Source organism: Grampus griseus (genome assembly GCF_964374135.1).
Source record: "Grampus griseus genome assembly, chromosome: 1".
Classification (NCBI taxonomy): domain Eukaryota; kingdom Metazoa; phylum Chordata; class Mammalia; order Artiodactyla; family Delphinidae; genus Grampus; species Grampus griseus.
The window spans coordinates 120,144,313-120,159,177 of NC_139017.1; positions in this window are offsets into that span (position 1 = coordinate 120,144,313).

A 14,865-nucleotide genomic window follows, 5' to 3' on the forward strand; every position below is an offset into this window, starting at 1 on the left:
TTTCTACCAAAAATCTCTGCAAGAAATCTCTGCAAAAACCTACAATCTAGGTTTCTGCTATCATGTGCTTCAAAATTCTTCCAAACTCTATCCATTACCCAATTCCAAAGTCACTTCCACATTACAGTAGCACATCAATACCTGATACTAAAATCTGTAATCGTTTTCTAGGGCTTTTGTAACAAAGCACCACAAACTGGTTAGCTTAAAACAACAGAAATGTGTTTTCTCAATTCTGGAGGCAAGAAATCTGAAATTGAGGTGTTGGCAGGAGCATGCTTCCACTGAGATCCTGAGTAGAATTCTTCCTTGCTTCTTCTCAGCTTCCTGTGATGGCAAAGAATCCTTGGTGTTTTTTAGCTTGAAGCTGCGTCACTTCAATCTCTGTCTCTGTCATCATATATTGTTCTCCCCGTGTATTTCGGTGTTCAAGTGAGGTTATTTTCATCTTATAAGGATTCCAGTCATACTAAATTAGGGACCCACTCTACTCCAGTTTAATTTCATCTTAAGTAACTGCATCTGAAATAGCCCTAATTCTGAATGAGATCACATTCTGAAGTGTTGAGTGTTAGGACAGTTTTCTGGAAGACAAAGTTCAATCCATAACAGACCTCTTCTTCACACCATACACAAAAATGAACTAAAACAGATCATAAGCTTATAAGTATGAGCTGAAACTATAAACATAAAACGTTTAGAGAGAATGTAGAAGAAATCATTTTAACCTTGGCTTAGGGAAAGCCTACCTGGATACGACACCAAAAGCACAAGTGACAAAAGAAAAATAATGATAAATTTACCTCATCAAACCTAAACCATTTGTGCTTCAAGGGATACCATCAAGAATGTGGAAATACTGAGATTTAATTAAAAAAAACAAAAGAGCGCTACAAAACTATGTAAATAAAAGCATCTGACAGTTTGCTCTCAAAAAAAAAAAAAAAAAAAGAATGTGGAAACACAACACAGACAGAAAATATTTGCAAATCATGTATTTCATAAGAAACTTTTATCTAGTATATATAAAGAACAAGTATGACAATAATAAAAAGACAAGTCAATTAAAAATGGTCAAAGAATCTGAATAGACATTTCTCCACATAAAAATTACAAACAGCAATTAGGCATGTGAAATGATTTTCAAAGTCATTAGCCATCAAGGAAATGCAAATCAAAACCACTATCAGATACCATTTCACACACACTCGACTACCTATAATCAAAAAGACAGACAATAAAAAGGTTTGATAAGGATGTGGAGAGAGCAAAAATCTCATATACATCTGGTGGGAACATAAAATGATGCAGTTGCTTTGGAAAATAATCTGGAAATTTCTCAGAAAGTTAAATGTAGGATTACCAAATGACCCAGCAATTCCACACCAAGGTATACATCTAAAGGAAATGAAAACATATCCACACGAAACTTGTTCATAGCAGCATTGTTCATAACAACAAAGAGTAGGAAAAGACAAATCTCCATCAACTGATGAATGGGTTTAAATGCACTGTATCTGTGCAGCAACGGAATACTATTCAGCCTTAAGAAGAGATGGTATATTGATATATGCAACAACAAGAATAAACCTTGAAAACATACATAAAAGAAGCCAGTCCCAAAATACCACATATTGTATTACTCCATTTATATGAAATGTCTATAATAGGTAAATGCATAGAGACAGAAAGCAGATTATTGGTTGCCTAGGGCTGGGGAGGTTGAGGGGAAATAGGGAATGACCAATTCTGGATACTGAGTTTCTTTGCAGTGTGCTTTAAATGTTCTAAAATTGATTGTGGTGATGGTTGCACAACTCTGTGAATGTACTAAAAACCATGAACTATACACCTTAAACTGGAGAGTTGCATAGTATGCAAATTATATCTCAATAAAGTTGTTATATTAGAAAACATGGGGTTGAAATATATGTGATTACATATAAATATATAGTATAAAATGTATCATATAAACAAATATAAGTTGTGTAAGCAAGTCATGTAATAGTATAGGCAAAAACCCATTATATTTATTATTTAAACACTCTTAAACACGTACTATTAACTGATTTGTTTTATGTACAACTTTACTGGACCCTCCTAAGTCTATAGAATGGTCATGTATAATAATTATCTTCATTTTATAGGTAAGGAAACTAAGATTTTTATTTTTTAATTTTAAAGATCTGTTCTAAAGCACAATAATTTGTAAAGGACTTTAAGTTAAAAAGGCTGCTTTAATTTAAAATATCAACTAAAATTGCATTAGCCTGAGAAACACAATGAATAAATAAAATGACAGACAAAACAGAAGTCAACTAAACAGGAAGTGGAATGACGTTTATCTGCCTATTCCCTTTATCACTGTTGATTGGAGCCCAAGTAGATTAGTAAAAAGAACACTTGCCACAGATTCAGGAAACCCAGTTCTTAGTCTGGTTTACTAATCAGATATCCTTAGACATTAAATTAAATGTTCCTTTGTCACAGTTTCATCAAGATCTTTAGTTTACCCCTATAAATTGATACTAAATATCATGTTATTCACCTTCAAAATCTTCTTGAACTGATGTGAGCACTCATCATGCCTCAAGATATGGGTTAAATTGTGTCCCCCCAAAATATATGCTGAAATCCTAAATGCAGCATGTCAGAATGTGACCTATTTGGAAATAAAGTCATTATAGATTTAGTTAGTTAAGATAAGGTGATACTGGAGTAGGGTAAACCCATAATCCACTATGACTGGTGTTCTTATAAGAAGAGGAAAAAAAGATACAGAGCCACAGACACTTAAGAGGAGAATACCATGTCATGACGGAGACAGAGATTGAAGTTTTACAGTGGCAAGCCAAGGAATGCCAAAGGATTTCTTGCAAAGCATCAGATGCTAGGAAGAGGCAAGAAAAGATTGTGCTCTACAGATTTCAGAGGGATCATTGCCCTGTCAATATTTTGATTTTTGAGTTCTAGCTTCCAGAGCTTCAAGAGATAATAAAGTTCTATTGCTTCAGCCACCTAGTTTGTGGTATTTTGTTATGGCAGCCCTAGGGAACTAATACATTCTCAAACCTACTTTGCCTAAATAAGCCTTTTTTAAAAATGGCTTGCATTTATTATATGCTTACTAACTGCTATGTACAGTGCTAAACACATTATATACATTCTAAACTACAAAGAATTCAATAAAAATAACAAACCAAAGAAACAAATAAAACTCTTAGAAGTATGAGTCAATATTTATCACTATTGTCAGATTGTGAAAAAAACTGTGGCTAAGAAATTTGTCTTGAATCAAAAATATTTTAAGAGTGGTAAGTCTGTTCCAACGTGGCCTGACCCTAGACCTGTGTAATTAATCACTACACAGGTTAATCTGTAATGCTTGGAAAGTTTTTTGTTTTTTAAAAATGAAAATCATATTTTTTCTCCATTTCTACTTAATCACCATTAAATAAAATGCTAGCAGTTGAAATAGCCTGTGCAGTAATGAAACGCTTTTCAAATTGTCTAGTAGTAAATACTTTTATTGGAATAAAAAAATCACTAAAGTATACAATGAAGTTAAATAGTTAAATCCAGTCTTCTTTCATTTGATGGAAAAGATTTTTCTCTCTTTTTGTGTGTTCCAATAAAAATAAATCAATGAAGAAGTTTTCTATTGAGGTTAATGCTTTCCATAAATAAAAAATGCCAAGATCTTGGGAAATAATGTTTTTTTTTTCTTTTTTTTAATCTGCTTTATCATGAAACTTTCAAATCCAAGGTTATTTACTGTATGATGTCATATGGTGATTTTTATTCTTTTTGCATTTTCTGAAAATAATATTTAGTAATAATAAAAATATAAGGCATCTTATATAATTACAACAGTATACCTAAATCAGTGTGTGCCTCAAGTTTACAATTATTACCACAAAATTAATGTTAGATCAAAGTCTTATAGCAAAAGTAATGGAAAGCTTAATTATAACTTCTTAATTATTTAATATAAACATGTTGCAATCTTTTTTATGGATTTCACTTTTTGTGTGTTTTTTCTGGTTGAACTAAACAATCACACATAGTATTTTTTTACTATACTATTTTTTTAATATTCTTTTCCATTATTGTTTATCACAGGATGTTCAATATAGTTCTCTGTGCTATACTTTAGGACCTTGTTGTTTAACCGTTATAAATGTAATAGTTTGCATCTACCAGCCCCAAACTCCCAGTCCAGAGGGATGGACTGGGAATGACACATAGTATTCATTTACTTATTTTGTACTAACCTGAAAAGATGTGTCCCAAGAAAGATGGAGTAGTAGTTTTTATCTTATTTCCTATGTTTAATAGTTTTCTTTTTTACAGTCTCAATAACTAATTTTGACACGTCATAGTTTACTATATATAATCAATCACCGAATCAAATATTATGGCACAGGATAGCGTTTGGTGACCCATTTAGTTGGTGGCCACAGACAAAATAGTTCAGGAAAAAAGTGATTCTTATTTTACAAGTTGAATTTATAAGTCGGTTCGATTTGTCAGAGCATTTTTTTTTAACATCTTTATTGGGGTATAATTGCTTTACAATGGTGTGTTAGTTTCTGCTCTATAACAAAGTGAATCAGTCACACATAAACACATGCTCCCATATGTCTTCCCTCTTGCGTCTCCCTCCCTCCCACCCTCCCTATCCCACCCCTCCAGGCGCACCGAGCCAATATCCCTGTGCCATGCGGCTGCTTCCCACTAGCTATCTACCTTACTACGTTTGTTAGTGTGTATATGCCCATGACTCTCTCTCGCCCTGTCACAGCTCACCCTTCCCCCTCCCCATAACCTCAAGTCCGTTCTCTAGGAGGTCTGCGTCTTTATTCCTGCTTTACCCCTAGGTTCTTCATGACATTTTTTTTCTTAAATTCCATATATATGTGTTAGCATACGGTATTTGTCTTTTTCTTTCTGACTTACTTCACTCTGTATGACAGACTCCAGGTCTACCCACCTCATTACAAATAGCTCAATTTCGTTTCTTTCTATGGCTGAGTAATATTCCATTGTATATATGTGCCACATCTTCCTTATCCATCCATCCGATGATGGGCACCTAGGTTGTTTCCATCTCCGGGCTATCGCAAATAGAGCTGCAATGAACATCTTGGTACATGACTCTTTTTGAATTTTGGTTTTCTCAGGGTATATGCCCAGTAGTGGGACCACTGGGTCACATGGTAGTTCTATTTGTAGTTTCCTAAGGAACCTCCATACTGTTCTCCATAGTGGCTGAACCAATTCACATTCCCACCAGCAGTGCAAGAGTGTTCCCTTTTCTCCACACCCTCTCCAGCATTCATTGTTTCCAGATATTTTGATGACGGCCATTCTGACTGGTGTGAGATGATATCTCATTGTAGTTTTGATCCGCATTTCTCTAATGATTAATGATGTTGAGCATTCCCTCATGTGCCTGCTGGCAGTCCGTATATCTTCTTTGGAGAAATGTCTATTTAGGTCTTCTGGCCATTCTTGGATTGGGTTGTTTGTTTTCTTGTTATTGAGCTGCATGAGCTGCTCGTAAACTCTGGAGATTAATCCTTTGTCGGCTGCCTCATTTGCAAACATTTTCTCCCATTCTGAGGGTTGTCCCCTGGTCTTGTCCATGGTTTCATTTGCTGTGCAAAAGCTCCGAAGTGGTGGGTCAGAAAGGATCTTGCTGTGATTTATGTCATAGAGTGCTCTGCCTATGTTTTCCTCTAAGAGTTTGACAGTTTCTGGCCCCACACTTAGGTCTTTAATCCATTTTGAGCTTATTTCTGTGTATGGTGTTAGGGAGTGATCTAATCTCATACCTTCACATGTACCTGTCCAGTTCTCCCAGCACCACCCACTGAAGAGGCCGTCCCTTCTCCACTGTACATTACTGCCACCTTTATCAAAGATAAGGCGTCCATATGTGCATGGGTTTATCTCTGGGCTTTCTATCCTGTTCCATTGATCTATCTTTCTGTTTTTGTGCCAGTACCATACCGTCTTGATAACTGTAGCTTTGTAGTATAGTCTGAAGTCAGGGAGCCTGATTCCTCCAGTTCCTTCTTTCGTTCTCAAGATTGCTTTGGCTATTCGGGGTCTTTTGTGTTTCCATACAAATTGCAAAATTTTTTGTTCTAGTTCTGTGAAAAATGCCAGTGGTAGTTTGATAGGGATTGCATTGAATCTATAGATTGCTTTGGGTAGTAGAGTCATTTTCACAATGTTGATTCTTCCAATCCAAGAACATGGTATATCTCTCCATCTATATGTGTCATCTTTAATTTCTTTCATCAGTGTCTTATAATTTTCTGCATACAGGTCTTTTGTCTCCTTAGGTAGGTTTATTCCTAGATATTTTATTCTTTTTGTTGCAATGGTAAATGGGAGTGTTTTCTTGATTTCACTTTCAGATTTTTCATCATTAGTATATAGGAATGCCAGAGATTTCTGTGCATTAACTTTGTATCCTGCCACTTTACCAAATTCATTGATTAGCTCTAATAGTTTTCTGGTAGCATCTTTAGGGTTCTCTATGTATAGGATCATGTCATCTGCAAACAGTGACGGCTTTACTTCTTCTTTTCTGATTTGGATTCCTTTTATTTCCTTTTCTTCTCTGATTGCTGTGGCTAAAACTTCCAAAACTATGTTGAATAAGAGTGGTGAGAGTGGGCAACCTTGTCTTGTTCCTGATCTTAGTGGAAATGCTTTTAGTTTTTCACCATTGAGGACGATGTTGGCTGTGGGCTTGTCATATATGGCCTTTATTATGTTGAGGAAAGTTCCCTCTATGCCTACTTTCTGCAGGGTTTTTATCATAAATGGGTGTTGAATTTTGTCAAAAGCTTTCTCTGCATCTATTGAGATGATCATATGGTTTTTCTCCTTCAATTTGTTAATACGGTTTATCACATTGATAGATTTGCATATATTGAAGAATCCTTGCATTACTGGAATAAACCCCACTTGATCATGGTGTATGATCCTTTTAATGTGCTGTTGGATTCTGTTTGCTAGTATTTTGTTGAGGATTTTTGCATCTATGTTCATCAGTGATATTGGCCTGTAGTTTTCTTTCTTTGTGACATCCTTGTCTGGTTTTGGTATCAAGGTGATGGTGGCCTCGTAGAAGGAGTTTGGGAGTGTTCCTCCCTCTGTTATATTTTGGAAGAGTTTGAGAAGGATAGGTGTTAGCTCTTCTCTAAATGTTTGATAGAATTCGCCTGTGAAGCCATCTGGTCCTGGGCTTTTGTTTGTTGGAAGATTTTTCATCACAGTTTCAATTTCAGTGCTTGTGATTGGTCTGTTCATATTTTCTATTTCTTCCTGATTCAGTCTTCGCAGGTTGTGCATTTCTAAGAATTTGTCCATTTCTTCCAGATTGTCCATTTTATTGGCATAGAGTTGCTTGTAGTAATCGCTCATGATCTCTTTTATTTCTGCAGTGTCAGTTGTTACCTCTCCTTTTTCATTTCTAATTCTATTGATTTGAGTCTTCTCCCTTTTTTTCTTGGTGAGTCTGGCTAGTGGTTTATCTATTTTGTTTATCTTCTCAAAGAACCAGCTTTTAGTTTTATTGATCTTTGCTATTGTTTCCTTCATTTTTTTTTCATTTATTTCTGATCTGATTTTTATGATTTCTTTCCTTCTGCTAGCTTTGGGGTTTTTTGTTCTTCTTTCTCTAATTGCTTGAGGTGCAAGGTTAGGTTGTTTATTCGAGATGTTTCCTGCTTCTTAAGGTGGGCTTGTATTGCTATAAACTTCCCCCTTAGAACTGCTTTTGCTGCATCCCACAGGTTTTGGGTCGTTGTGTCTCCATTGTCATTTGTTTCTAGGTATTTTTTGATTTCCTCTTTGATTTCTTCAGTGATCACTTCATTATTAAGTAGTGTATTGTTTAGCCTCCGTGTGTTTGTATTTTTAACAGATCTTTTCCTGTAATTGATATCTAGTCTCATGGCGTTGTGGTCAGAAAAAGATACTTGATACAATTTCAATTTTCTTAAATTTACCAAGGCTTCATTTGTGACCTAAGATATGATCTATCCTGGAGAATGTTCCATGAGTACTTGAGAAAAATGTGTATTCTGTTGTTTTTGGATGGAGTGTCCTATAAATATCAATTAAGTCCATCTTGTTTAATGTATCATTTAAAGCTTGTGTTTCCTTATTTATTTTCATTTTGGATGATCTGTCCATGGGTGAAAGTGGGGTGTTTAAGTCCCCTACTATGAATGTGTTACTGTCGATTTCCCCTTTTATGGCTGTTAGTATTTGTCTTATGTATTGAGGTGCTCCTATGTTGGGTGCATAAATATTTACAATTGTTATATCTTCTTCTTGGATCGATCCCTTGATCATTATGTAGTGTCCTTCTTTGTCTCTTTTAATAGTCCTTATTTTAAAGTCTATTTTGTCTGATATGAGAATTGCTACTCCAGCTTTCTTTTGGTTTCCATTTGCATGGAATATCTTTTTCCTTCCCCTTACTTTCAGTCTGTATGTGTCTCTAGGTCTGAAGTGGGTCTCTTGTAGACAGCATATATAAGGGTCTTGTTTTTGTATCCATTCAGCTAATCTGTGGCTTTTGGTGGGAGCATTTAGTCCATTTACATTTAAGGTAATTATCGATATGTATGTTCCTATTCCCATTTTCTAAATTGTTTTGGGTTTGTTATTGTAGATCTTTTCCTTCTCTTGTGTTTCTTGCCTAGAGAAGATCCTTTAGCATTTGTTGTAAAGCTGGTTTGGTGGTGCTGAACTCTCTCAGCTTTTGCTTGTGTGTAAAGGTTTTAATTTCTCCATCAAATCTGAATGAGATCCTTGCTGGGTAGAGTAGTCTTGGCTGCATGTTTTTCTCCTTCATCGCTTTCAGTATGTCCTGCCACTCCCTTCTGGCTTGTAGGGTTTCTGCTGAGAGATCAGCTGTTAACCTTATGGGGATTCCCTTATGTGTTATTTGTTGTTTTTCCCTTGCTGCTTTTAATATGCTTTCTTTGTATTTAATTTTTGACAGTTTGATTAATATGTGTCTTGGCGTATTTCTCCTTGTATTTATCCTGTATGGGACTCTCTGTGCTTCCTGGACTTGATTAACTATTTCCTTTCCCATATTAGGGAAGTTTTCAACTATAATCTCTTCAAATATTTTCTCAGTCCCTTTCTTTTTCTCTTCTTCTTCTGGAACCCCTATAATTCGAATGTTGGTGCGTTTAATGTTGTCCCAGAGGTCTCTGAGACTGTCCTCAGTTCTTTTCATTCTTTTTTCTTTATTCTGCTCTGCAGTAGTTATTTCCACTATTTTATCTTCCAGGTCACTTATCCGTTCTTCTGCCTCAGTTATTCTGCTATTGATCCCATCTAGAGTACTTTTAATTTCATTTATTGTGTTGTTCATTGTTGCTTGTTTCATCTTTAGTTCTTCTAGGTCCTTGTTAACTGATTCTTGCATTTTGTCCAATCTATTGTCCATTCTATCTCCAAGATTTCGGATCAACCTTACTATCATTATTCTGAATTCTCTTTCAGGCAGACTGCCTATTTCCTCTTCATTTGTTAGGTCTGGTGCATTTTTATCTTGCTCCTTTATCTGCTGTGTGTTTTTCTGTCTTCTCATTTTGCTTATCTTACTGTGTTTGGGGTCTCCTTTTTGCAGGCTGCAGGTTAGTAGTTCCTCCTGTTTTTGATGTCTGTCTCTAGTGGCTAAGGTTGGTTCAGCGGGTTGTGTAGGCTTCCTGGTGGAGGGGACTAGTGCCTGTGTTGTGGTGGATGAGGCTGGATCTTGTCTCTCTAGTGGGCAGGTTCACGTCTGGTGGTGTGTTTTGGGGTGTCTGTGGCCTTATTATGATTTTAGGCAGCCTCTCTGCTAATGGGTGGGGTTGTGTTCCTGTTTTGCTAGTTGTTTGGCATAGGTTTTCCAGCACTGTGGCTTGCTGGTCGTTGAGTGAAGCTGGGTGCTGGTGTTAAGATGGAGGTCTCTGGGAGATTTTCGCCGTTTGATATTATGTGGAGCTGGGAGGTCTCTTGTTGACCAGTGTCCTGAAGTTGGCTCTCCTACCTCAGAGGCAGAGCCCTGCCTCCTGGCTGGAGCACCAAAAGCTTTTCATCCACACGGCTCAGGATAAAAGGGAGAAAAAGTAGAGGGAATTAGTAGAAGTATGAGGAAAGAAAGAAGGAAAGGAGGGTAGGAAGGAAGGAAGAAAGAAAGAAAGAAGCAAAGAAGGAAAGAAGGCAAGAAGGAAAGAAAGGAGGGAGGGAGGGAGGAAGGAAGGAAGGAGGGAAAGAAGGAAAAAAGACAGAAAGAAAGAAGATACAGTAAAAATAAAATAAAGTATAATAAAGTTATTGAATTAAAAAATTCTTATTTAGAAAAAAAAAAAAGGGACGGATAGAACCTTAGGACAAATGTTGGAAGCAAAGCTATACTGACAAAATCTTACACAGAAGCATACACATACACCCTCACTAAAAGAGGTAAATGGGGAAAAATCATAAATCTTGCTGTCAGAGACCCCCTCCTCAATTTGGGATGATTCGTTGTCTAAAGGAGGGAAGGAAGGAAGGAAAGAAAGAAAGAAAGAAAGAAAGAAAGAAAGAAAGAAAGAAAGAAAGAAAGAAAGAAAGAAAGAAAGAAAGAAAGAAAGAAAGAAGGTAAAGTATAATAACGTTATTAAAATTAATTATTAAGAAAAAAAATTAAAAAAAAAAAACATGGACGGATAGAACCCTAGGACAAATGGTGGAAGCAAGACTATACAGACAAGATCTCACACAGAAGCATACACATACACATTCACAAAAAGAGGAAAAGGGAAAAAATCATAGATCTTGCTCCTAAAGTCCACTTCCTTAATTTGGGATGATTGGTTGTCTATTCAGGTATTCCACAGATGCAGGGTATATCAAGTTGATTGTGGAGCTTTAATCCGCTGCTTCTGAGGCTGCTGGGAGAGATTTCCCTTTCTCTTCTTTGTTCTCACAGCTCCCAGGGCTCAGCTTTGGATTTGGCCCTGCCACTGTGTGTAGGTCGCTGGAGGGCGTCTGTTTTTTGCTCAGACAGGATGGGGTTAAAAGAGCCGCTGATTCAGGGGCTCTGGCGCACTCAGGCCGGCGGGGAGGGAGGGGCACGGAGTGCGGGGCGGGCCTGCGGTGGCAAAGGCCGGCGTGACTTTGCACCAGCCTGAGGCGCGCTGTGCGTTCTCCCGGGGAAGTTGTCCCTGGATCCCGGGAACCTGGCAGTGGCGGGCTGCACAGGCTCCGCGGAAGAGGGGTGTGGAGAGTGACCTGTGCTCGCACACAGGCCCCTTGGTGGCGGCAGCAGCAGCCTTAACGTCTCCCGCCCGCCTCTGGGGTCCGCGCTTTTAGCCGCGGCTCGCGCCCGTCTCTGGGGTCCGCGCTTTCAGCCGCGGCTCGCGCCCGTCTCTGGATTCCGCGCTTTCAGCCGCGGCTCGCGCCCGTCTCTGGGGTCCGCGCTTTCAGCCGCGGCTCGCGCCCGTCTCTGGAGTTCCTTTAAGCAGCGTTCTTAAACCCCTCTCCTCACGCCCCAGGAAACAAAGAGGGAAGGAAAAGTCTCCTGCCTCTTCGGCAGGTGCAGACTTTTCCCCGGACTCCCTCCCGGCTAGCTGTGGTGCACTAACCCCTTCAGGCTATGTTCAAGCCGCCAACCCCAGTCCTCTCCCTGCGCTCCGTCCGAAACCGAAACCCGAGCCTCAGAGCCTCAGCTCGCAGCCCCGCCCGCCCCGGTGGGTGAGCAGACAAGCCTCTCGGGCTGGTGAGTGCCAGTCGGCACCGATCCTCTGTGCGGGAATCTCCCCGCTTTGCCCTCCGCACCCGTTGCTGTGCACTCCTCCGCGGCTTCGAAGCTCCCCCCTCCGCCTCCCGCAGTCTCCGCCCGCGAAGGGGCTTCCTAGTGTGTGGAAACGTTTCCTCCTTCACAGCTCCCTCCCACTGGTGCAGGTGCCGTCCCTATTCTTTTGTCTCTGTTTTTTCTTTTTTTCTTTTGCCCTACCCAGGTATGTGGGGAGTTTCTTGCCTTTTGGGAGGTCTGAGGTCTTCTGCCAGCCTTCAGTAGGTGTTCTGTAGGAGTTGTTCCACGTGTAGATGTATTTCTGGTGTATCTGTGGGGAAGAAGGTGATCTCCGCGTCTTACTCTTCTGCCATCTTCCGCCTTCCCCAAGTCAGAGTTGTCAGAGCATTTTAAATCATTTTTACTGAGCACAAATGTAAGTTATTTCCTCATTATATGTCTATTTTATTATATACCTCATACATCATATCATTGTTATCCGTATTTTCTCCATCTTATGAGAGTTTCTTCTGCAGTTTCTACTGATAACAATGGAACAAGAACATGCACTACCAAGATGTTGTCTCAGAAATTCTTTATGGACCTCTAAAAATCCATTACAATAATCTAATAATATTAATAGCTTTTCATTGAATTGCTCAGACAACATGGTAATAATATTTTAAATGAGCCTCATATTGTTGAAACAAGCCATACTTCTGAATGCAAACCCATATTTTTGAAGAAATTTTCATGAAACTCAAAAGTGCTGATCTGAAAGTCAAAGTCATTAAGAACCCAAGCTGAGAAGCCCTAACTCTTGAGTATCTCTTTTTTTAAATCTGCTACCTCAGGTGGTTGGGAAGCCATATGGAAAGAAGGGTGAACATAGTTGACTGAGGAAGGCTGTGGAGGATAAGTGAGAGGGACTTGCATGAAAAGATAAATATATATGTATTTCAAATAAAATTGTATTATAAAACATATAATCTTTAACTTTGTTTAATATTAAAAATATATTATGAATAATTGTCCATATCAACACAGGTGCAAAGCATAATTTATCAGAACTTACATCATTTTAGCAAAGGAATATACCTTAATTTATGTAGTCAACCCACTATAATTGGGGATTAAGGTTTATTTTCTTCATTTTCCATTATAACTAATGTTTTCATGAATAAGTATATGTATGCATATTTGGTTATACCTTTGATATATTCTTTATTGCATGAAGTGGAATTTCTAAGACCAAAGGTTTGTATATTTATTACACTTATGAATCTGTATTATAAAATTGTCATTCATAAAGATTGTTTAAATTTTACAAGAGAATATGTTTTCCAAATGTTATAAAACATTGGATATTATAATTAGTTATCACTAAAAAATTCAATGAGTACAATAGTAAATAATTATTTTGATATGCAGTTCATTAATTATAAGAAGAGGAAAATTAATTAAAATATTTATTTGTTATTTCTATTTCTTGCATTTTAAATAGCTTTACTTTGAATTTTATCCATTCCATTACAGTTTTGCTAATTGTAAATTAATGGTAAATATTTTAAAATCAGTATATCAACAATTGTCTTACAAAGTTTGATTTTAATTTAGAAATTATTTTTATTGATTTAAAAATCATAATTGTACAGTGATCAAATCAATTAGTCCTCAACTTCATCATTTTTATTTTTGGTCTCATGTAAAAAATATATATACATACGTGTGCATGCACACATATATGTATACATGTATATATATATTTGTGCATATTTATATACACATATAATTATATATATACACATATATATCTTTATACATATGTGTATACAATTTATCTAAAGCTATAACTATTTCTGTGCATATATTATACATATGTGTGTGTGTGTATATATATATATATATATATATATATATATATATATATATATATAACATTTCATCACTCTCTAGAGAGATAGCATCATATACTGATTCATGGAAGAGACTCTGGAACCAATGGCTTTAGTTTGATTACCTACCCAAATTTTTAGTTCTTTAGGGTGGACAAATTTTTTAAATCTCTGTGCACAAGTTTTCTCACAATAACATAGGAGTGACAATAATACCTATGCCATTGGGTTGTTATGCAAAATAAATGTCAATTTTTGTAAACCATGTAGAATGGTGACTTTCACAGTATAAGAAACTGTATTTGTTAAAATAATATTGGGGTCACTGGGACTGATTAGAGATTATTACAATATTGAGCCTTTCAATTCATATATTTGTTATATTTTATTCAGGTTTTCTTTCTTTCCCTCAATGATGTTATATAGGTTTCTATAGAGATCTTGGGCATATTTTGTTTCGATTCCTAAATATTCAAGGGTTTAAATGCTATGGAAAAATAAAAATTTAAATTTCATTTTTCCAAGTATATAGGTATACAATTTTTATGTTTGCCTTGTATAAATTGCCCCTGCTTAAATTGATTATTAATTGTAATCATATGTATTAATTCATTGTACATACTCATAAGCTTTGCAAGTAATTTCAATTTTGTTTCTTTCTAATAATTGTTTTATTCCACTATTGTAGATCTGCTTGTAACTCTCAAATTTTACTTTTCTGAAAATATGTGTTTTTTACTTTCATTTTAGAATTATAGTTTAGTGGGTTCTACAATTCTATGTTGGCAGTTGTTTTCTGTCAGAACTTTAAAGATATCTTTCCATTATCTTCTGGCTTTTATTATTTCTTTAGAGAGATTAGCTTACTGTTTTTCCTTCGAACAATGTATCTTTCATTCTAGCTTCTTCAAAGATTTGTCTTCATTAACTTTAAAAAATACATTGTGCCTAGTTACTTTTAAAATTCTTCCATTTGTACTTTATATAGTCTTTTTAAATTATGTGGCTTGATATCTGTCATCCATTTTGGAAAATTTTCTTTTTAATTGTAATTTCTTTCTAAGTCTTTTCTTGTTACACGTTTCTGTGTTTTCTGTGCTTTTATTGTCTTCTTTCAATATATTTCTCTTAGTTTTTGGTTTTCTGAAATTTGAATATAATATGCAT